This window comes from Capsicum annuum, chromosome 11 (genome assembly GCF_002878395.1).
Source record: "Capsicum annuum cultivar UCD-10X-F1 chromosome 11, UCD10Xv1.1, whole genome shotgun sequence".
NCBI classification, from domain to species: Eukaryota; Viridiplantae; Streptophyta; class Magnoliopsida; order Solanales; family Solanaceae; genus Capsicum; species Capsicum annuum.
Genome location: NC_061121.1, coordinates 186,590,568 through 186,615,404, shown reverse-complemented (window position 1 = coordinate 186,615,404; position 24,837 = coordinate 186,590,568).

Here is a 24,837-nt window from a genome sequence, read left to right as displayed (position 1 = left end):
TAGAAATAGAAAAAGGGTCTGAAACACTCTCCGTACCAAACCAAAATGTAAATCCATAAATGGGGTCACATAAAAGAGAGTAGACGCTGGATCAATTAAATAGTACACATTACAAGAAAAGAGTTTCAGTAAACCAGACACGATATCAGGCGATTCCTTGCACTGTCATCGGGTAGTAAAAGTAAATAGATAGTTTCGGCTAGTGCTAGAACTAGATGGTGCACCCTTTTGTACCGGAGCTAAAGAAGAGGCAATAGGAACCTTCTTTCCTCCTGAAGCAACCTTACCAATGGGATAGTTCCTCAGCATATGCCCTGGCTGACCACTGTTAAAGCACCTGTCCCTTTTCTCATAAAAAAAATCCAAATACAATCCACCATAAAACCTGCAGGGAGTATATGATAAAGATGGTTGTGCCCCACTAGCTTGAGATTGGGAACCCTGTGCCCTAAAGTTATCGCCACTATGGAAATGCCTATCACCCTATGGCTTTGTGTACGGACCACAAACCGTCAAGTACGACATAGAATTTCCCCACTTTCTCTTGGTCCACTTACCACCATCGCTGCCACTCTACTATTTACCACCATCATGCTCAGAGAATCTAAATTCTTTACCTATTTTTCACCTAAATCAACCTATTTCTTCTTCTCTTTCTCAACCTGTTTCATGTACACAACCAACCTGGAGATATCTATATCCTTGATCAACAAGGTTGTTATACTTTCAAGGATTAACTCACGAGACAATCCCGAAGCAAACTTCCTCATCCTTGACTCATACAAGAAACTAACTCCAGAGTATACCATGATAACTAGCGAAAATCCAAGGCATAATCCTTGACATACATCTTACCCCACTTCAAATTAACAAACACTTCTTCTTTCACTTCTTGATCATATCAAAGTAACACCTCCTATTAGATGATAGTATAGTCTTTGACAAGCTATAGTAACCCAACTAAGGTTAGGGTTAAATCCTAAGGAAATCTGTGGTTTATAGGTATCAGCAGTTGTAGTCTATAAGAAGTATTGGAAAATAAGTGAGGGGATTTATTTGTAGTAGTCTTGAGCAAGTGACAATATTAACTCTAGTTGAAATCATTTATGGGTGAACACTAGGATTGTGTTCCCCCTTACATCTCAACTTGGTAGTTATATCGTGCATTTTTGAACCAACCCAATACCTTGTATGCAAAACCAATAAGTTATGTACCTCCTACAGTATTTGGGATGAGTATAAGGATTTCACCTTTACTTGTTGAGTCTCAGGATGTCGCTTTACTAACCCTTAGCTTGGTCCTATTTAACAATCACCTTTAGAGTCTCAAGTTATTAGATGAAAACTAATAATCATTCAAATATACCATTATACTGCAATAGATTGACTATTAACTCCCAAATTACTGTTGTCTTTATCTTTTCCTGGTCACTACCTCTTTTTTAGAGTAAGTAGCAATATCTAGGCGAGTTCCTAATGTTTGCAACCACTAAGAAAACTATTATAATAAAGATAAAGTAATGAATAACATAGGTTAGTTCCTGTCAACAATCACACTTCCCCTACTTTATCTATTTGCCAAGGCTTCCATAACCCTAGCTATGGGTTTTAGCCGCTCATAATGGTGAATAAATCAATAACATTCATATTGGAAAAAAATATGAAATCACAATGATAATATGAAATAAACCCACAACCATAAACTGAATAATCAATCAAAGTCAATACAATGAAATCCGAAGATCAAAGATGGATCTTGAAATCAAAATATATTTCTATGTGTTAAAAGTGTATTATCTCTACTAAAATATACATAAAGGGTATTTATAGCACAAAAGAAAACCCTAAAAGCTAAGCTCGAATAAAATAGGAAAAAATAGGGTCAGTGGCTACCCGCTTTCTACACCTACGGTTTGGTCATTTTCGCTGATTGTACCTGCAGTTTGCTCCGGGAACATGTACAAACAATAGGTACCGGATGGGAAATTTATTGTAAGTTAGCTCTCGGGATTTTGGACTTTTGTTACCCGCTTTGTGTACCTGCGGTCTGTTGGTCAACTTAGTAGGTGCTGGGAGTCAGTTTTTCAGTTCATCTTCAATTCTCTAACATTCTTTGATTATGATCAAGACGTAAAATATCCCAAACATCCATAATCACTCCAAAAGTAGCCAAAATACCTTTTTCACCATTTTGATAAACTTGTCATGCAAATCATGGTTTTCTGTAAAATATACCCAAAATGGATCAAAACTAACAAAAAGGCCTCATAAACTTGCCTATTTTTCTCATTTTAAGCATCGAAAGTGCTATGTTTCTATAACACATAAATACTCTCAACTTTGAATGTTTGCATGTTCTCAGGAAAAAAAAACGATCCTTAACTAAGATAATCTAAGACATTCAAGGAAGTCGGTTATTATATTTATTTCAAATCACAATATCCCCTCCTATATCTATTTCAACACCAACTATACATGAACATAAAGTACAACAATGTGACACAATGGGATCAAGGTATGGAAATTATATTAGCAACATACAACCACTCGTATGTAAAAATTACACTATCTAAAATAGGCAAATAACTAGCAACATGACTCATGTGCCCTCACAGCAAGGATGTCTCACTCACTCATATGAAATAACACATGTCAATGCAAGGATGGTCAAGAGACACTCATACTAAACAATTAAGTTCCAACCAATACAAGTCAAATACCATAGGCTTGACCTTATTTTCTTTACCTTAGCATTCAGATAGTTAAGTTAGGATCACTATAGGACTTCTTTTGGCTTGTAATGTAGGCTTGGGGGCTGGTATGATATATATGGACATTTAAGTGACTAACCCTCTTTGGCACTTCACTAACCTTGGAATCTCACTTACTAGCCATTTTTCTTCTTATTACACCTTTATTTCTCCCTTTTTATTCTTTAGTGCACATTCAGGTTGGTTGCGGTCTTTTATTCTTTCATTTTTACTATCTTTTTGTTCATAATTTTTATTTTTTTATTTTTCTTTTCTTTTTCGACCACACCCATCCCTACTAAACGTTTCTCTTATTTTACCCTTCTTCATACCCATTTAGTACTATGCACCCCAATAATAGCCACCCTCAACTTAGGCTTTTTGTCTGAGTTAACATGCATAATGTCCAAGAAGGACTAAAGCCAAAGTAGGTTCATTGTAATACAAATAGGAAGGTGAGTAGGTAAAATAAGAAAAATAGGCTATAAGGCTCAAAACAGGGATCCAGGGATATAATGCACACATGGAAGGTCATTTAGGCTAAAAGTAGACTGAAATCAAAAAGGGCCTACGATCCTTTCCTAACTCGACTATCCTTTAACCTAAGCAAGACTAACCAGGAAAGTTCTGAATTTAACATACAAAAGGAACTAGGTAGTATCTCACACACACATATTACAAACTACTACCTATCTAATTCATGTAATTATTAGAAAGTGATTATCATGTCCCTAATACTAATCCCTTAAAAATATCCACAATATTTACACATATATGCATCCACATAGTTCTAAAACACAAAATTTTGGAGGGGTATCAAAAATTAATCAAAACATGACTACTTTCCTAAATGCTTAAAAATCTCCTAATTATACAAAAACAACACAATATGACACAAAATTAACCTAGATATGTCAGTTTAACAACCATACCATGGCCGACAAAAAAAAATAACGACAACAAAAACCCATGGCAGCATGGTATGCCCACCCCTAACTAAAAATTATGCATTGTTCTTGATGTGTTAAAATAAGGTAAAATAGAGAAAAGTGAGAACACACCTGGGATGTGCTAAGCGTTCATGTCATGATTTTTCCCAAATGAGGGTATATCAACAGGAGGAGGCCATGGTAGTGGTGGTGCACTATAAAAATATGCACCCATAGCTAGCTCGGTAAGCCTCTGCCTATCAACAAATATAGTCTTCATCGAATCATAGGTGGACCTTTTCAGGGCTTGCTCAAATTGCCTGTCTGGATTTTTCAATTCCCCTACTTGACCTCTCTTGGTCCCAACTATTAGGACCGTCACATCATCTTTCGAGAATAAATAAAAGTATTTGGGACCACACAAAGATGATGGCTGAATACTTAGGGATACAATAAGAGAGATAGCTAATATGTGTCTCTCAGTGAGAGAGAATATCTCTACTTGCAAGATATCCACCTCCTCCTTCATATGTCCTAGATCCAGCGTCTCAATATCTTTAAACTGATCTGCCACATATCTCTCTTAAACATCTAGTGCATTTGGTACACTGGCCCCTGCAACAACATCCTCATCAATAGTGCTACTATAGAGACGACTCATATATTTTCTGGCTATTACATAATCATACAAACATCAAACACTACTTGCTTATCATTAAATTTAAAGGTAATTTCACCCAAGTCCATATCAATCAATACCCTACCAGTAGATAGGAAGGGTCTACCTAATATAGTGGGGCTGAAGAATGCACCTCACAATCAAGAACCATGAAATCAGTGAGGAACATATAGGATGCAACCCTCACTTCTATGTCACACAAAAAATCCACTGGTTTCTTTATAGATGAGTCATCCATTAGCAGCTTTATGGATGTAGGTTTGAGTTTCCCCATCCTCAATAGCTTATACACAATAATTGGTATCACATTTACTCCTGATTCAAAGTCACATCACTTTTTCTTAACATTTAAAGGCCCAATAAAACACAGAATGGTGACTTCTTCGGGATCCTTTTTTTCAATTAAAAGTAAGAAAGGGGTCATACTACTAGGGTGCATATGATCATTGGACTCTACAACCCAATCCTCACCACTACCATACTTAAAGTCATCGTTACTCCATGTCGACTTCTCAGACTCTGCCTCAAGAGTCTCATCACTTTCAATAATATCAATCTTTTACTCCTTTTGGGAGGCATGTTTTGTAAATAAAAGGAAGAAGTGGATTAAACTAGGAGATTAACTTAAGCTCATGCTCACTCGCACAATATGAATTCTAAAAGAAGGGAAACTTTTCCAAAAATATCTCACAACCTCCTATCTATAAGTGTGGTACGCTACAACATATATATAAAACTATATTTGATGTGGCTTTTCAAACTTGCTAGGACTCTATTGAACCTATCTCTGATACCAAGCTTGTAACGACTCGGGACTACCCCCTAGTCATCACATGGTGCTTATGACCCCGAAGGACCAGAAGCTAACCTATGACTGATATCTGTTGTGAGCACTAAATAATAATACTAAAATAATTACAGAATAATAAGCTGAAATGCCATAAGGTTCAAACATCTTAAATACTAGTAATGAATAATAACATCTGAATCTGAAAAACTATATTTATCAAGTCTGATAGCCTCTAACTGAAACTGTCTGAAAGTGGAGTTGATGGGACAATCCCCCAACTAACTCCATCTACTAAAATACTGCTCAGCTAAAGTACTAAAATGAAACCATATCTTCAACAGATGAGGACTCACAGCTAAATCTGCTACTACTGGCTGAATCTAGCTATGCGGAGTCAGGAAACTAAGCGTCCGAACCTATGATATGAAACATCATAGCATAGGAAAGTATGTGTCACTATGTGGGATTGTACTGGTATGCTAGATAAGGTAAGGCTCAATGTAAGGGTTCATATGCATGGATAATAACTGACTAAATGATATGCAAGAGTTGGATTAGCATACATGGAGGATTTGTAACTACTGAACATACTGTGCATACTATAACTGAGTATACTATAACTGAATCTAATAACTGATAATTGAATATATTGATAATCTAAGATTTAGAAAAACTGATTGACTGTGTCTGATAGTCCTGATTCTGTAGAACTGAACTGAGTTTTATTCTGAAGACTGAGACTAAAACTGAAACTGTGGGAGGTAATCATCTAACCGACTTACCCCAATCTGAACTAACAGGGGTCCAATCTGTAACACCAATTGGAAGGGTGTCAGTACCATGTCACGGGTAAAGACAAATTAAAGAGTAACCCTTTACTGGCAGGTTCCCTAAACAAGAACGGTGGAATCTCTACTGGTAGGTAGAGCACCTCATCAACCCTCAATTGGCAGGATTGATGTCTCAACCTATGTAGGCTAAGTAGTTCTGGAATGCAAGGATTTCTTCTAAGGATCACACCCTCTGCTGGCAGGTGAGCTCCTACCATTGGGCATACTAGGTGCTGAATCCTACTCCCAACTGAAACACACTAAACTGAGTATACTAAACTATACTGGACTGATACTAAGATTACTGAGTTTTGCTAAGTTTTGTAACTGATTGAATTCTACTAAATTATGTTAGGGACAGAGATTACTACTAATCGTGACATGATTTATATTATTCTATAACTGACACTCGCTCTAGGTAATATCTAAATTGCCGGGTATTATATACCCCCAAGACTCGATAGCATGAAAACTAAAGAAAAGCTTAATCTTGAATAAAATAAAAATATTTATTTGGTTACAATTCATTCATAGAGACATTTCATCAAACACTTGTAAAATGCATTAACTTGTACATGAATGGGGAATACATGTTAGCATGCTATAATGGCATTATTTTTTATTCTCATAGACAATTTATCAAACACATGGAAAGCATACATGGTTCATTAAATCATAAACACTTAGGGTTAACATGGATACAATAATCAACTTGCAAATTCATGGATTATAACATACGAATTACTCAATTCAACATACATGCTATAACACTTCATGGAATCTACCATTAATCATGGATTGACACTCAATAAATGTCAAAACATGGACACAATCCAATTTCATACATGTAAAACATGAATCATAAGTCTTGAAGCTTTACAAATGGATTCTTTGACTCCATGGGTGGAAGGGAACCATAGATGAACATCTATAATACCTTAATTCATGAGAATCTTGAGTTCTTAGAGAGATTCTTAGGATTGACCTTGATGCTTGAGAGCTAGGGTTTATTCTCTTGAGAGGGAACTACCTTTTGATTTTGGGGAAAAGTGAATAATGAAGGGTTTTACACATTTTTAGGGCTTAAATCCCACATCTGGGCGGAATAAAATCATCTGAAAAGACTGGGTTAACCCTGGGTGAAACTTTAATTTTTCATGAAATTTTCTCGATTTAGAGCCCTGGCGCGACGCACCACTATCACGCCAAGCCACTGGAAATGACAACAGGGAAATTACATGGTGGTGCGACGTGATGGTATCGCGTTGCCACTTTGTGCGTGAATTGGAAGTGCACCACAACGCAGAGGAATCACATTGGTACACTATAAATTGACAATTATGAACTGGGTCTATAGCGCAATGAGCTAATATTATAGAGCAACACTGGAAATAGACAATTGATTTTTTAACACATTCCGTGATGTGCTACAGGCCTGAATGACGATGTTTAACGACTGAAACTTAAAATTGCCATAACTTCTTACCCAGTTGTCGGATTTAGGCAAATTTTATATCGTTGGAAAGCTAATTGTATTTCCTACGCAATGGAAGGGTCAAATCTGAAAATTATTGAGAATTTCAAATATTTTATTTAGGATAACCCATGTACTGAGGGTTAATCTAGGCTGGGAAAATTTGGGGTATTACACCAGTATCTCAAGGTGACACGAGCATCGATTCTTGTAATAAGATGTGGGAGAATCAAACCTCGCAGTCATATGATATTAATAAGGGGACTCAAACCACCCGGTCATATAGGTCCTATGTCGGCAACTTTGGTTTCCAATATGGGTTCAACGAGAATACCACTTACACGACTCAGCCACACATCCCTTATTAAAGCCTAATTAGAAAAAATTATCACACATTTTTATTCATTGAACTATATTTCACATTAAGGAATACATTGGCGGTATCGTCATACCAACTACACTTTCAAGGTAACAACAACATGCCAAAACAATTACATTACTTGAGGGAATTCATAACCCTCTTGGTTCAATTATGCAATAGCTTGTGAAAACACAAAACCCACAAGGTTCAATTCAAAATCATAATGCAATAGTGTAAGGATAATTCAATTCCCAAATTTCTCATAATTAAAACCTTTTTTCAGAATATGGGGTTGAGGTCATGATTACTTCAAAAGTCACAAGTTTTGGTAAAATCACAATCCCCTAGTTCCTTCACCATTCCCATGTATCAAATTGACTTTAAAACCACCATTTAAACATAACCCAGATAGGGATAACTATGAAACATCACATAAACAATTGTTATACAAGAACCCTTAACTTATGTTTTCAAAATTAACATTAATATTTCATGAAAAAAACTTCAAAACTTATTATTTTAGAAAATTAATAATTAGGAAAGAGTAACATGCCTAAAATACAAATTTTCACGAAAAAAATTCAACCTTTGAGCCCTTGGATGACCTACTTCTTGGAAACCCTATTATAGCGGCTTTAGAGAATTTGAGAGATCTTTGGAAGTGTTTGAGCATGTTAACAATGAAATATAACTCCCTTAAGTGCTTTATAGATGTGGATTTTTAATTGGACAAGAAGGGAATTGTCTAAAGTGCCCTCAAATTAAAAGCTAAAATTTAGTCGTCAGTGACTATGGGTCACCAAACAACTCATATAGACTCATTACAATCATCACCACGATTAATAGCCAACACCGTATCCAAGTAACTCATAATCTGTTGATCGTATGGCTCAACCAATAGGACTCATACTAGGACCCCACGACTCATAGGGTCTGGTTGTAATCAACATAGAACCCAATTGAGTAAACACTGGACATCCTATGATTTGCTCCCAATGACTCATAAAAAGTTCTTATTACTCTTAGTAGGCCACTTGTACACAGAGTAGAACTTGTATCTCCACTTGTACCCATCAAGACTCCCTACGACTTGTACCTTTATGTCGTACTTAGGGAAACAACTCAAGACATTCACTGGACACCTTACTACTCGGGTCACATAAACTGTTAATATACTCTACGACTCATAAGAAAAATTCATAGTCAAGACAGTGAGGATTAAATTTTTGAAAATTTTCAAGGACCAAAAACCCAGGCCATTACAGCCTAGGATGCCTTTATATGGATAAGGCATTGAGTTTGGATGTCAATGCACCATATTAATAATACAATGATGTCTTAGTCAAAATAATATTTCTTTTATGAAATTCGTTAAAATTGTTCCATGAAATATATTTCACTCAGTAAAGTTAAAGTGGTTGCAATGCATAATATGTCTGAAAGAAGAAAAGTGATGATATGTTCACACACTTATTGTGATTATAATTATAGATATATTAGAGACAAGTTATCTACATTATACATATGCCTCAATTTTCTCATAAAGTAGAAATATCTTAAAAGAGGCTATAAGATATCATGATTTCATATGCTTAAGGCTTGATTATACTCCATTCTTGGGGAATGAGAATTTTGATTGTTATAATAAAGATCCATACTCTGAGGCTGAATGTGACTATATTAGTAAAACTTATAAATTTGAATGTGTTTTTTTATTGTGAAGATATCACAATCCACCTCTAGAAGAGGTACAATAATTGGATACTTGAATGTTTTCAAGTTACTATGGTAAGAACCATGAATATGAAAAATTATCCAAGTATGATGAGATCACATGATAAAATAAACTATAAGTTTATTGTTTATTTATTCAAAATTCAATCCATAGTAAACAAGAAGTTTACTTAAGTAAAAACACATTTCGTAGTAAACTTGGAGTTTACTAGTATAAAAGTTCATAAGTTGACATGAATGATTGCGACATTCCAAATATGTGTATAATAAGTATTTAGCATATGTTGAAGAGCTAGAAAATTTTTCATGAAATTATTTTCCAGATAAGTTGATTATATCAACTAATACTGTGATTGGATCCTTATAATTCTGAAAAAGTATAAAAGGTGAATATGGTCCTGTTCACCTATTATGTGATCTATTAAGAGGCATTGATGTAAGATAATGACATAAATATGGTTTGACCTTCATAAATTTTCTTTCTCAACCTAAATTAAGTTAAGACGCTAATTTACAAATTGGGTAATCAAGACAATTTATCTTGATAATGTTGGTTTGGAGTTTAATGCCTCCAATGAAAGTTGAACCATTTTTTATGAGAACAAAAGCATCATGTGTTAGCTTTAAATATGATATATTATATATAAAAGTACTTACATACATCAAACAAATAAACTATGATTAGTTTTCCCAAAAAGTTGGGTTTTTTTCATCTAATAGTATTGATGTGCAGTATACAATTAATGAATATACCATGTTGCACAAAAATGGATTTCTCCAAGAAGATGAAAGATGTATGTTAGTTTTCCTACAATAAAGGGGAGATTATAAGAAGCTATGAAGTATGTTAGGAATTATCATCAGGTCCTCATTCAAAAGATAATTCAAGTCAAATGCTGGAAGGATTTGCTGACTCAAATTTAATCTCATATTTAAGTTGCAAATACTCTTATTATGTGCCCCTAAAGGACAAAGTCTACGCATATGTTATGTTTTATAGAATAATCAATTCCAAATAAAATAATCCTTAAAAAGAATAAGTACCAAGTGATCATATTAAGAAGTTAATATTCTTTTGAAGAGCCTGCGACATAACAATTTATAAAACCTTAAGAAAGGTTTAGGAACCTGAAATAATAAAGTGATGAGATTTAAAATGTTACGTCATATTGTGAACCAATACAAATGATATAATGTTGATGATATCTTTGATACAATATTGTAAAAGATTAAGAGAATTTGAATTTTACGTTTATTTAAGCACGCTGACATAGAAACGTTTATCAAGTGACTTGAGTGGATTCATCTTGGTAAGCATAAAATTTACTTGATTTGCAGTACAGACACTAGAAGATGTCACATGTGAAATGTTGATATTGTCACTTGACAAAATTTATATGAAAAATTTTCAAGGATTCAAAATGTCTGAAGCATATAAAAGTTTCTAGAAAACTTATTTATAATCCTTATATTTCATATAGTTATAGCTTGAAAATTATCAAAACTCTTAGAGATTTTTCAAAAGTGATAAATTATCTGCTGAAAGAAGTTGAAATGAGAAATATACAAAATAAAATTGGATCCTGAAGTATCATATCTTTTGCAATTGATGCATTTAGAAATATTGTTGCAACTATGAGCATGATATAGTTTTTCTTCTACATGAAGATAGTGAAGTAGATCACTTACACCTTATAATTCAAAGTCCTTGTATGAATGTATTTATGTTAACAGATATGGATAAGTTTTTGAATACACATGATATTCATATGATCAACATAATGATTCATTATAGGCATATTATCTATTGTCATGAAGGGTCACTATCATACCATGTATACACAACATTCATATTAAGCTAAGACAATAGCTATTTATAAAGCAAGTCAAGAATGAATGTGGCTGAGGTTAATAATATATTTCATTTGAGAAAAATGTGGTTTAAAAATTATCCATAATTTTGCATGAAGATAATACAACATGTATAGCATAACTCAAGGAAGAATCTATAAAAGGAGGTAGAACAAAGCATGTTTTGCCAAAGCTTTTCTGCATACATGAGCTCCAAAAGAATCGTAATATCAACATACAATAAATTCATTTAAGGGAACATATCATCAATTATTCATAAAGTCTCTATCAATTATAAATTTGTAGAAGATGATGCATATGATTGAAATATGAAGATTCAAGATTCGAAATTGATGTTCTCATCAGGGGGAGCAAATACACATGGTACTCTTTTTTCTTACAAGGTTTTGTTCCACTGGGTTTTCTGTGTAAGGTTTCTAATGAGGCAGATAAAATGTGTATTATTAGAAATCTATACTCTTTTTTCTTCAATAGATTTTCATTCACAGGGTTTATATAGTAAGGTTTTAATGAGGTTCACTATCTATCAATTAGTCATTCAAGGGGGAATGCTATAAATGTATTTACATTATTATGTATGTCTATCAAGATATAGTGAATATCTATCAAGATATATTGAGTATCTATCAAGATATAGTGAGTATCTATCACAACCCGAGGCAACCCCTAGTTGCGACAATGGTGCTTACGATCACAAGTGACCACAAGCTAACCCATGAGCTAGTACCAACTGTAAGCACTGAGTAGAAGAGTAAAATAATACATGAGTGGAAGTTACACTGATAATGTACTATAAAACTGAATACTAGAATACATATCAAAGCATGTCTGAAATATCTGATAAACTACTAAAATCCAAGTTGCATATCTAAAAAAACTGATAATACTAAAATAACTGACTAATTGTCTAACTAATTATCTAAAAGCCTCTAAACATCATGAGGATTTGATGGTAACACCTCCCAATTAACTCTAACTAACTAAACATTAGAAAGTACTGAAATAATTGAAATAAACATATCATGTCCTAGATGGCTAAGGACTCACCACTACTACTGCTAAGTAATCCTGAGCTGCCTAAGAACGGCCGGGAAAATGAGCGTCCGAACCGATGTTATAAGATAACATTGCATAAAGAAAATTATGCAGTCAGTAATTTGAATGTAATGGTATATGATATAAGAACTGGATGAAATACATCAGATAACTAAGCATGAATAAATGAACATGTAATATATGAGAATGCAAGACCAAGCATAAACATATGCTAAAATATTCTGTATAACTGAATGACTAATATCTTAATAACTGAATAACTTTATACTTGGTCATACAAATCTAAACTGATATACTCTAAACACTGAAATGACACTATAGGAGGTATCATGTAACCGACATGCCCCAATCTAAGCTAATTAGATTCAAACTTATAACCCCAATTGGAAGGGTGATCGTATCGTGCCACGGGTACTAACACTAACTGTGTGAATCCACTAATATGTTATCCCGAAGGACCAGGGTGTCAAGCCTAAACTGGTAGGTGACCCCTCATATCCTATTCTAGATATATTGTTCTTGAATATAGGGACTGCTGCAAATGACTCTGCCTAAACTGACGGGGAAGTTGCCATCCCTATATTTGCTCGGTGCTAAGACCTACTCCTAATTAAATTGACACTGGTATTGAACTAAACAGAATTCACTGAACATACCCAATGACATTGCTCATCATGATCATCACAACTGAGTAAATGGTAATATTCATGGTAAAACTAAAATATTTACTTGAAAAATCTGAAATCATGTAAATTATGTTGGTATCGGATCTTCATAACCCGCCAACACTGAATAATAATAAAATACAACATTAAGGCTTAAAACTGTAGTATGAAATCATAGTTCAAAGACTCAAAATATAGAGATTTCATCAAACATGTGATAGTCATAAACTTGAACATAAGAATGTGTTAAGTATGAGGAAAACAACATAATTACATAGCTAAATTTACAATTCGATATTATAACATGAAATTCACATGGATATTGACATAGAAATTGGAACTTGAAGCATGAGATAACTTGACTTTTCATGGAACTAGACATGGGCATGAATTGAGTTCAGTTACTTAGGAAAGACATGAACTTTATCCATCTTGAAATATAAAAATCCATAATAAGAGAAAAATCCATACTTTAGTTGAAAAGAAGGTTTTTGGGCTCCATGGGTGAAAGAGGCCTATGGATAAATATCCCACATATCTTAATAGCTACAATTCTTAAGATTTATTGAACTTAGAATCTTGAACCCTTTATTTCTTGAGAATGAAGCTTAGGTTTTTTCTTGGGGAAGGAGGAGGGTTTAATGAGAGCAATTTGGGTTGAAAGGGACAAATAATGCCCTTTTGGAAGATCCAAATCGTGTTAAGGATGAAATTGGATGAGGGAAACCAATAAAATTCCCCCTTGGGCACTCAAACCATAACAATGTGTGGGAAAGAGCCACAGGATGCATCTCTCTCTCTGTGGAAAAGAGTAACGCACCGCGAGCTTTCTCTGAGGGAGAAAGCCATGAATTGCGGAGTACCTCACCAAAGGAGAGAGCGACGCATCGCAACCTTATCGCATTGCTTCACTATTTTATCTATCCAAACACATCCCGATCCTCATTCAAAAATCTTAAAACTCACCTGAGACATAGTTTTAACCTCCCTAACCATTAATCAACTTAAAAACCACTATTTGGGGTCGGGAAGGCCAACTGAAAATCTATAAAATTTAGGGTTGTTGAAAATGATTATGTTCTCAACACTTGGTGAAATTTTAAAACCTTGGACACCTTAAGCATCCAACTAAGAGTTGAATTGAGCTTTGAATATTATGGGGTATTGCAATATCTCCCTCTTGGGGACATTCATCCTCGAATGAGACTGATTAGACTTAAAATACTAAGGCAACTAAGGTCATATACAGGACATTCATAATATGGAACATGATTACATAACTGAGTTTGAAGCATGATACATCGAGTTGGACTGATTTCGTGAAGGCATGCAATGATATGAGAATGGTTACATAGCTAAAATGGAGAATGAAAAAGAGTCAATCTAAGGAAAATTGTTACCTCAAGCAGAATCTGAGTTTGTGTAAAAAGTATGAGGTCACTTGGTTCTCATATCTGCTTCTGTTTCCCAAATGTCTCTATCAATACACTGATTCCACCATAGAACTTTAACCAAGGGAACTTCTTCATAGTTTCCTATGATCTCAACTGGTACTTCTTCGTAGGAAAGGCTATCCTGAATGTCCATACTTTATAAAGGAACAACAATAGCTGAATCACTAATACATTTCTTTAACATAGAAACATGGAACACTGGATGCACTGATGCAAAATCAGCAGGTAACTTAAGCTCATAAGCTACCTTTCCAAAATAATTCAAGATTCAATATAGGACAACATAGCGGGGACTGAGTTTCCCTTTATGCTAAATATCTTCACTCCCTTCATAGGTAAAATTTTCAAATAGATTAATCCCCAACCACAAACTCAAGATCTCTTCTCCTCACATCTGCATAAGATTTCTGACAGCTTTGGCCTATCTTGTGTCTTTCTTGAATCAACTGAACTTTCTCCATAGCCTCAAACACTGAATCTAGCCCTATTAAAGAAGCTTTAATTGCTTCAAACCAACCAATGGAATATCTATATCTCCTTCCATAGAAAGCCTCAAATGGAGCCATCTGAATACTGCAGTGATAACTATTATTGTAGGAAAACACAATCAAATGCGAGTTGCCATCCCAACACCTTTAAGTCTATAACACATGCCCTCAGCATGTCCTCTAAGGTCTGAATGGTCCTCTCTGCCTGGCCATCTATCTGAGGATGAAAGGTTATACTGAGATAGACTTACATACCAAGACCCTTCTGAAACTCCTTCGAAAAGTGAGAGGTAAACTGAGTACCTCTATCTAAAATGATAGATAAAGAAATCCCATGATACTTAACCAACTCATTAAGATAAAGCCTAGCATAATCATCAGTTGAGTACAAAGTACGAACTGGCAAGAAATTAGTTGACTTGGTCATTCTATCAATAATAACCCAAATCAAATCATTCGGATGATGCATATGAGAAAATCTTGTCAAAAAGTTCATGTTCACCACTTCCCACTTCCTACTTCTAAGTGGGGATGCTAAACTCCTGAAGCATACCACTAGGCCTCTGGTGCTCAACTTTGACCTATTGATAATTTAGACACTTAGAAACAAACTCTGTAATATCCTTCTTCATACGACTCCATTAATAGCTTTCCCAAAAATCACGGTATATCTTACTGGCTCCTGGTGAAAAGAATACTGCGCACCATGCATTTATGCAAGCTTTTGCCATCTGAACCCATCAACACACGAAATAAATAACCTACCCTGACAACAAAGCACACAATCTCCCCCTTGGGAGAAAACCTTCACTTTCTAATCTTTAACTGTCTCCTTCAACTTAACCAAACTGGGATCCCTATTTTGTTTTTCCTTCACTTTGGCAACCAATGAAGACTCTAAACTATTCTTAACCCATACACTACCTTTAAATGAATCAACCAACCTAACACCCAATCTAGTAAGCTGATGAACCTCACTGGCTAACTTCTTCTTGTTTTCCTCGACATGGGCAGCACTATCCATACACAATCAAATAAGGGCATCTTCCACTACATTGGCCTTGCGCGGAATATATAACACACTCATATCATAATCTCTTTATAACTCAAGCCACCTTTTCTGACTTAGATTTAGATCATTATGCATAAATACATATTGTAAACTCTTATGGTAAGTGAACACACCAACGCCAACCCCACAAAGATAAAGTCTCTAAATTTTCAAGGCGAAAAGAATAGTTGCCAACTCAAGATCATGGGTAGGATAGTTCTTTTCATGGGGTTTAAGTTGTCTAGAGGCATAGGCTATGACCTTGTCTCTCCTCATTAAAACACAGCCAAGACCAACTCTAGAAGTATCACAGTAAACTATGAATCCATCAGAACCATCTGGCAAAGCCAAAACTAGGGAAGAGGTGAATCGAGTCTTCAACTCCTAAAAACTCTTCTCATAGAAATTTGACCACTAAAATTTGACCTTCTTCTGAGTTAATCGAGATATAGTGGATGCAATAGAAGAAAACCCTTCAATAAACCATCTATAATAGTCATCCAAACCCAAGAAACTCATGATATGTAATAGAGAGATGAGTCTAGGCCAGTTTCCCATTGCTTTGATCTTTTAAGAGTCAACTCGAATTCCATCACCAAAAATAATATTGCCAAGAAAAGCTACTGATCTTAGACAAAATTTACACTTTATTGAATTTAGTGAATAACAAATAAGATTTAAGGGTCTGTAATATAATTTTCAGATGGTTAACATGATCATCCTCACTATGAGAATAGACAAGGATTTCACGACTAAAGACTATGATGAATGCATCTAAGTACTACTTGAACACTCTATTCATCAAGTCCATGAATCCTATAGGGGAATTTGTTAATCTAAAAGGCATAACTAGGAATTCAAAATGACCATACCGAGTTCTAATGGTTGTCTTTTGAATGTCACGTTCTTTTACTCTAAGCTGATGATAGGCAGATTTGAGGTCTATTTTATAGAAGTAACTAGCATCTTGAAGTTGGTAGAACAAGTCAACAATCCTTGGGAGTAGATACTTATTCTTGATTGTGACTTTGTTCAACTGATGGTAGTCAATGCACATTTTGAGAGAACCATCCTTCTTATGCACGAACAAGATTAAAGTGCCCCATGGAGAATACTAGGACTGATAAAACCCTCATCTTTGAGACTTTTTAAATTATCCTTCAATTCCTTAAGATCAGTTGGAGCCATTCTATAGGGTAGAATAGAGATAGGTTGGTTAGCTAGAAGAAGATCTATTTTGAGGTCGATTTCCTTCTCGAGGGGAAGTCCAGGAATATCTTCATGGAACACATCATAAAATTCCCTTACTTTTGAAACTGACTCAAGACTTAGAGTCTAAAAACTTGAGTCTTTGAATCAGACAAGCTGGTAAACACGTCCCTTAGATATCATCCCTCTTGCTTTAAGATATGAAATAGTCTGACCCCTATACACTGAAGTACTGTCCCTCCATTCAATGACTGGTTCATTAGTAAACAAAAACTGAATGAATTTATTTTAGTAGTCAACTAAGGCATAGCATGAGTGAAGCCAATACATGTTGAGAATAACATCAAAATCAGTCATCTCTAACTCTATAAGATCAACTAAGGTAATTTTTTAAGATTGTGTAACTGAGAAATTTTTATATACCCACCTAGCTATAGTAGATTTACCCACTGGGATAGACACTGAGAAAGGCTCATTTAATGTTTTGGGACTGACACTAAAGTTGACAGTTATATATAGAGTCATAAATGTAAGTGAAGCTCTAGGTCTAATAAAATATAAACTTGAAGATGAAAGGCCTACAACGCACCTATAACCACATCAGGAGAACTTTCCTTATCATGCTGAGACTAGAGTGTATATAACCTGTTCTGGCACTGTCCACTGGTGTCACTGGATGTGGCACCTTGCTACGTTGGGTGACCTACTGGAGCTGATGAGAAATTAGACTAGCCCTATTGGTAATCACTTCTTCCCCTCTGAGCGACCTCCATACACTCCCAAACCCTTTGGCCAGGCTCACCACTATCAAAACAAATATCACTACTAGACTTACACTCACCCTGATGATTCCTACCATATTTCCTGTAGAGCATATTAGTACAACTATTGTTTATATTACCCTAGGACTTAGAGCCTAGCATTCTATCCAAACTTGCTTGCCTGAACTTAGTCACTGGCGCACTAGCTGAAGATGGAGCTAGGGCTAAAAATTTCTAATAGAATTGAGAAAGGTTACTACCTTCTTACCATGACTGAGAAAAGTTAAAACTACCTATTTTTGCCTTCTTGCTCTCTCTCTCTTTCTCCTTAAGTGTTTCTTCCTCAGTCTGCTGAGCATGAACCATGAGTCTAGATAGGTCCATTTCTTTATCCAACATGGCAGTACCATACTCCTTAACCATACTATCAGCTACAATAGATACAAACTTACTCATTCTAGACCTATTATCCGCCACTATAGTAGGAGCATACCTTGCCAACTATGTAAAATTGAGCGAGTACTCCTTCACACCCATATTACCCTACTTAAAATTGATGAACTCCTAAACCTTAGATTTTTTTAACTCTAAGGGAAAAACCTATCTAATAAAGTTATGGAAAACTCCTCCCATTCTATAGGCCCTATATCAATACCTCGGTCCTCTTTCCACTACTTATACCAAGTGTAAGATACATCCCACAACTAATATGCATCCAACTTTGCACTCTCACTCAAAGGGACTCCCATGATATCAGACATCTTCTGTACCATAGATAAAAACTCCTACGGATCCTTCTCTGACATGGATTTAGAAAACAAAGGGGGATTCATTCGAGTGAAATCTTGAAGCAAAACTACATTTATATTTGCAACTAGACTAGCTAGAGCAATAGCCTATTAGTTGATCTGAGCATCTATAGAATATGTTAAAGTTGTGAAAGCATCCCTGAATTCAATGTGAGAGACATACTCATTTAGGGGCTCTTCCTGAACAAGCAGTGGTGTGGGCTGATACCCGTTCCTTCTTCTGCTGTTTTTTCTGGGAGGCAGTGTCTGTAAACAAAATAAAGAATGAATTAGAAAATGAATTTAAATAGATCTCATGCTCCTTCGCATGACATGAAAACTGAAAGAAGGGGAACTTTACTAAAACATCTCATAGCCTCTTGTCCATAAATGTGGCGCGCTTAACACCCATGCAAAAGAGTCTACTCAACACAAATTTCAGACTCTCTAGGACACTTTAAAACCTTAGGGTCTTATACCAAGTTTTGTCACAATTCGAGGATACCCCCTAGTCATGAACGGTGTTTATGATCACAAGTGACCACAAGCTAGCCCCATGAGTTGGTTCCTACTGTGAGCACTATGTAAACAAGTAATATAATACCTAAGCAAAATATACACTGATAAGGTACTATAAAACTGAATACTAAAATACATATCAATGCATGTCTGAAATATCTGATAAAATACCAGAAACCAAACTGTCTATCTAAAACAACTAATAATACTAAAATAACTGACTGAATATCTAACTAATTATCTAAAAGCCTCTAAACATCATGAGGATTTGATGGGACAAACCCCCATATAACTCTGACTGACCGAATATAATACAGTTGTGAAATAACAGAAAAAATCATGTCCACGATGGATGAGGACTCACCACTACTGCTTTTGAGTAATGCTGAGTTATGTAAAACGGTCGAGAAACTGAGTGTCCAAACCTATGTTATAAGACAACATAGCAAAAAGAAATGTATGCAGCCAGTACTTTGAACATACTTGTATATGAGATGAGGACTAGCTGAAATATATGAGATAACTGAGAATGAATGCATGAACATGTAATATCTAAGAATGAAAGACTAAGCATAAACATATACTAAAATAATTTGTATAACTGAATGACTGATATCTGAATAACTATATACTTGGTCATGTAAACCTGAACTGACATATCTAAATACTGAACTAAGACTGTAGGAGGTATCATATAACCAGCATGCCCCAACCTAAGCTAATCGGGGTCCAACCTATAACCCCTGTTGGAAGGGTATTAGTACCATTCCAAGGGTACTAACCCTGGCTGTGTGGATCCACTAATTTATTATCCTGAAGGACTAGGGTGTCAGGCCTAAACTAACAGGTGGTCGCTTATATCCTATGTTGGCTATGTAGTTCTGGAATATAGGGCCTACTACTAATAACTCTGCCTAAACTAATGGGGAAGCTGCCATCCCTGTATGCACTCGGTGCTAAGTCCTACTTCCAACTGCACTGACACTAGTATTGAACTCATCATGATCATAAAATACAACATTAAGGCTTAAAACTATAGAATAAAATCATGGTTCAAAGACTCAAAATATAGACATTTCATCAAACACGTGAGAGTATTAAACTTGAACATAAGAATGTGATAAGTATGAGGAAAATAACATAATTACATGGCTAAATCTATAAGTCAACATTATAACATGAAATTCACTTTGATATTGACATGATAAATTGTAATTTGAAGCATGATATAACTTGACTTTTCATGGAGCAATTAATGGACATGAATTGAGTTCTACAAAGAAAAGACATGATTTAATCCATATTTAACATAGAAAACTCCATAATAAGAGAAAAATCCATACTTTAGTTGAAAATAAGGTTTTTGGTCTTTATGAATGAAAGTGGCCCATGGATGAACATCCCACATACCTTAATAGCAATATTCCTGAAGATTTCTTAAATTTAGAAGCTTGAACCCTTAATTTCTTAAGAATGAAGATTGGGTTGGTTCTTACAAAAGGGGGAGGGTTTCTTGAGAGAAATTTGGGGTGAAATAGGAAAATAATGCCCTTTTGGATGTTCCAAATTGTGTTAAGGACAAAATACGATAAGGGAAATGACTCAAATGCCCTCTTAGGCACTCAAACCATAACACTGTGTATGACAAAGCCATGCATTACGCCTCTCTCTCATGGGAGAGAGCAACGTACCGTGTAGCTTACGCCAGGGAAGAAAGCCACGCATTGCAGAGCACCTTACCATGGGTGAGAGCAATGCGTTGCGACCTTGTCCCATTGCTCCACTATTTTAGCTATCTAAACGCGTCCTAATCCTTGTTAAAAAATCCCAAAAAAAATTCGAGACATACTTTTAACCTCCATAACCATGTATCAACTTAAAACCAATATTTCGGGATCGGGAAGGCCAAACTAAAGATTTGTAAAGTTTAGGGGTCTTGAAAATTACAATGTCCACAACACTTGGTGAAATTTTCAACCCTTGGACCCCTTAAGAAAGCAACTAAGAGCTGAATCGAGCTTATAATATTATGGGGTATTATAATATTTATCAAGATATTGTAAATATTTATAAAAATAGGGAACATTTATCTTTTGGAGAGATATTATATGGAATTTTACCCTATAAATAGAGGAGTTTTATTCATTGTAAATAATCCTCAATCTCTCAATTCTCAAGAGATATAAAGAGATCTCCTCTGTTCTCTCCCACATTCTTTTTCTTCTTACTTTAATATCTCATAACAAAGATATATATATTTTCCATCTATTTTGTTTGACTTAATGAATTTATATGTTAAAACAACACTGTAGTAAGAAGATACCTTTCTATGTGTGAAAGATCCGAAATCATCCTTGATAGACATGCGTACATCAAATTCAAATTCAACTACTTTTCATTTTGAAATTCCCTTAAGAACAAAGATGAGAAAATTGAACAACAAGTGTCTTTTAAGTTTTTATTTAGGTATTGGTGACATTGACCAACTTAAAGGGTCAAAAATCATTAATAAATTTGATTAAGTTAATTGTGGACTTAATTAGTATTTTTAAAATTTTCTAATCTTTTTAAAAATACAAATCAACCCACACCCACAAAACTCCCCTCCCTCTGCAAATCAATTGTCTCTCCTCCATTTCTCTTGATAGTTTCTCTCTCTAACTTATAACACCCTGTAAAACGGGTCCCGGGGAGTCACACGGTGCTTGAGGCTACGAGTAGCCCCAAGCTAACCCTTTGAGTCATTTTCATTCAGTTCAACACAAATCAACGTGGTTTCCATAAATAACCCTCATATATCAACAGAGTAATCATCATCCAAGAATAAAAGAGTTTTAGAAAGATAACAAAATATGACTTATTAGTCAACTCCCAACATCTATACTAGTCTGACAAGCCTCTAAGAAAATCAATAAAACCAGCGAGCCATTGAGACATGCCCCTACTGACTCATAATCAGTTATCAAATGTAAAAAATTCTATGAAACCAACATCATACTTCACGTCCCCGGAACATGAGGACTCACCACAACAAAGGATATAGAACAGCGTGCTCGAAAAATCACTGTCGAACCTGGAACTGAGCACCTAAATCTATATTCTGATAAAATGCAGTCCACATCCAAAGATGTGGGTCAGTACCATGGAAAGGAACTGAGTATATGTGGGTGTATGCAGTTGTATAAACATCATCATCATAAATATCATTCAAGATTCATGTTTTATATCTCCACACATGTAAATTTATCTTTCAAAATCATAAACATCAAGATTTCATAATAGTCATCATAAGATATGGGTTCATGCTTCAAATTCATAAACATCAAATAAAAATCATGCCTTTGTAAAGAAAATTACTTTTAGGCACAAGAACGAAAGAGAGTTCTTGTTGAAAAACCCCACATACCTTGAATGATGAACTTTAGATCGATACTCATTTTTGAGATGTTAATCGTGCCTTTGAATGATGGTTCTTGGCGTTCTTGAACTATTAACTTGGAATCTTGAATAAATTTGCAGAGTTAATGGTGAACTTTGGAGGTTCTTGAAGTTGGATGTAGGAGCTTAGGGTTTTCTTTTTGAGGGAATTTGATGAAATATAACATATAATGCTTCTAATAGGATTTAATATAGGGTTTGGATGGATTTTGGGTGATGGGAAATGATCAAAACGCCCCTAAAAATCAAATAATTCTCAAATCTGTCCTTTGGTAGACTATTTTGATAGTCTGAAGTAGATCAACCCTAACGTTTTACTCCGATATCCAAATTGGATGAAACCAATTTCATTAGAAAGAGGACTCTCATATATTTCTATTTATATATAGTATCTCACCCAGATCATTGTGTACAAGGAGTTATGATCGTTTGAAGTTGACCCAAAAATTTGCTTTTGATAGGCTGAAGTAGATCGACCATAACTTTTTGCTCCGATGGACAAATTGATTGAAACTAATTTCATTGGAAAAAGGACTCGCAGAGCTTTCCGTTGATATATATTAGATAACTCAGATAATTATGTACAAGGAGTTATGATCATTTAAATTTGGAGCAAAAATACGCCATGCCTCAGTACTTTTTGCTACACGTTTTACTGTTCACTACTATTCACGGTTCGATCGGAATGTTCATAACTCGTCACTCGGGTGTCCATTTAGGATGATCCACATATCGTTGGAAAGATTATTCGATACTCTACACAATGGTGGGTCATAATCTAAGACAGTCTGCATGGAAAATTTATAATTCATTCTTGAAAATAGAACCCAACACGTTTACGCACAAAATTTCAACAAAAAATTTTCCGGGGTATTACATCATCCCCCCCTTTGAAACATTCATCCTCGAATGACGCTACACATGTCAAGATTCTATATGGAATAGAGCATACAGCTGAAACCATTCGTTAGACTCATCACCACATCGTTACTCACTCCGAATGCAACATAGAATGCATAAATTCAAGAAACTACAGCTGAACATATAATAAATGACAGCTGAACTGCTGCAACTTTTATCAAAAGTGCATGATTTAGGAAAGAACGGTACCTTCGGCTTGATCGGAGTTTGCAGAAAATAGGTGCGGGTACTTGGATCGCATATCCGCCTCAGCTTCCCAAGTTGCACCCTCAACAGATTGGTTTCGCCAGAACACCTTGACCAAGGGAACTTCTTTGTTCCTTTGTCTTCGGACACTAAAATCAAGAATCTCAACAGGAATCTCATCAAAAGAAATATTTTTTTGAATGTCAACACTCACAGAGGAATCCACTACCACAACATCGCTAATATGCTTTCTAAGCATGGAGACATGGAATATTGGATGAACAAAAGACAACTCGGAAGGCAACTCGACCTCATAAGCTACCTTACTAACATGGCTAAGAATTTTGTAAGGACCAACATAACGGGGACTAAGCTTGCCCTTCTTTTCGAATCTCTTCACCCCCCTCATGGGTGAAATTTTCAGATACACTAGGTCACCAACTTTAAACTCAAGGTCTCTCCTTCTAACATCTGCATATGACTTCTGACGACTCTGCGCAGTTTTCAACCTTTCCCTAATAAACTTAACTTTTTCCATAGCCTCAAATACCAAATCAGGATCACTCACAGCCGCTTCACCCACCTCAAACCAACCTATGGGTGATCTATACTTCCTCCCATATAAGGCTTCAAACAGAGTCATGCCAATACTAGAGTGGAAACTATTATTGTAAGCAAACTCTATCAACGGTAAGTGATCATCCCAACTTCCCTTAAAGTCAAGTACACAAGCTCTCAACATATCCTCTAAGGTCTGGATGCTCTGCTCATCCTGACCATAGGTCTGCGGATGAAAAGTAGAACTCAAAAGCACTTGGGTACCATGACCCTTCTGAAAAGCTTTCCAAAATTGCAAAGTGAACTGAGTACCCCTATCTGAAA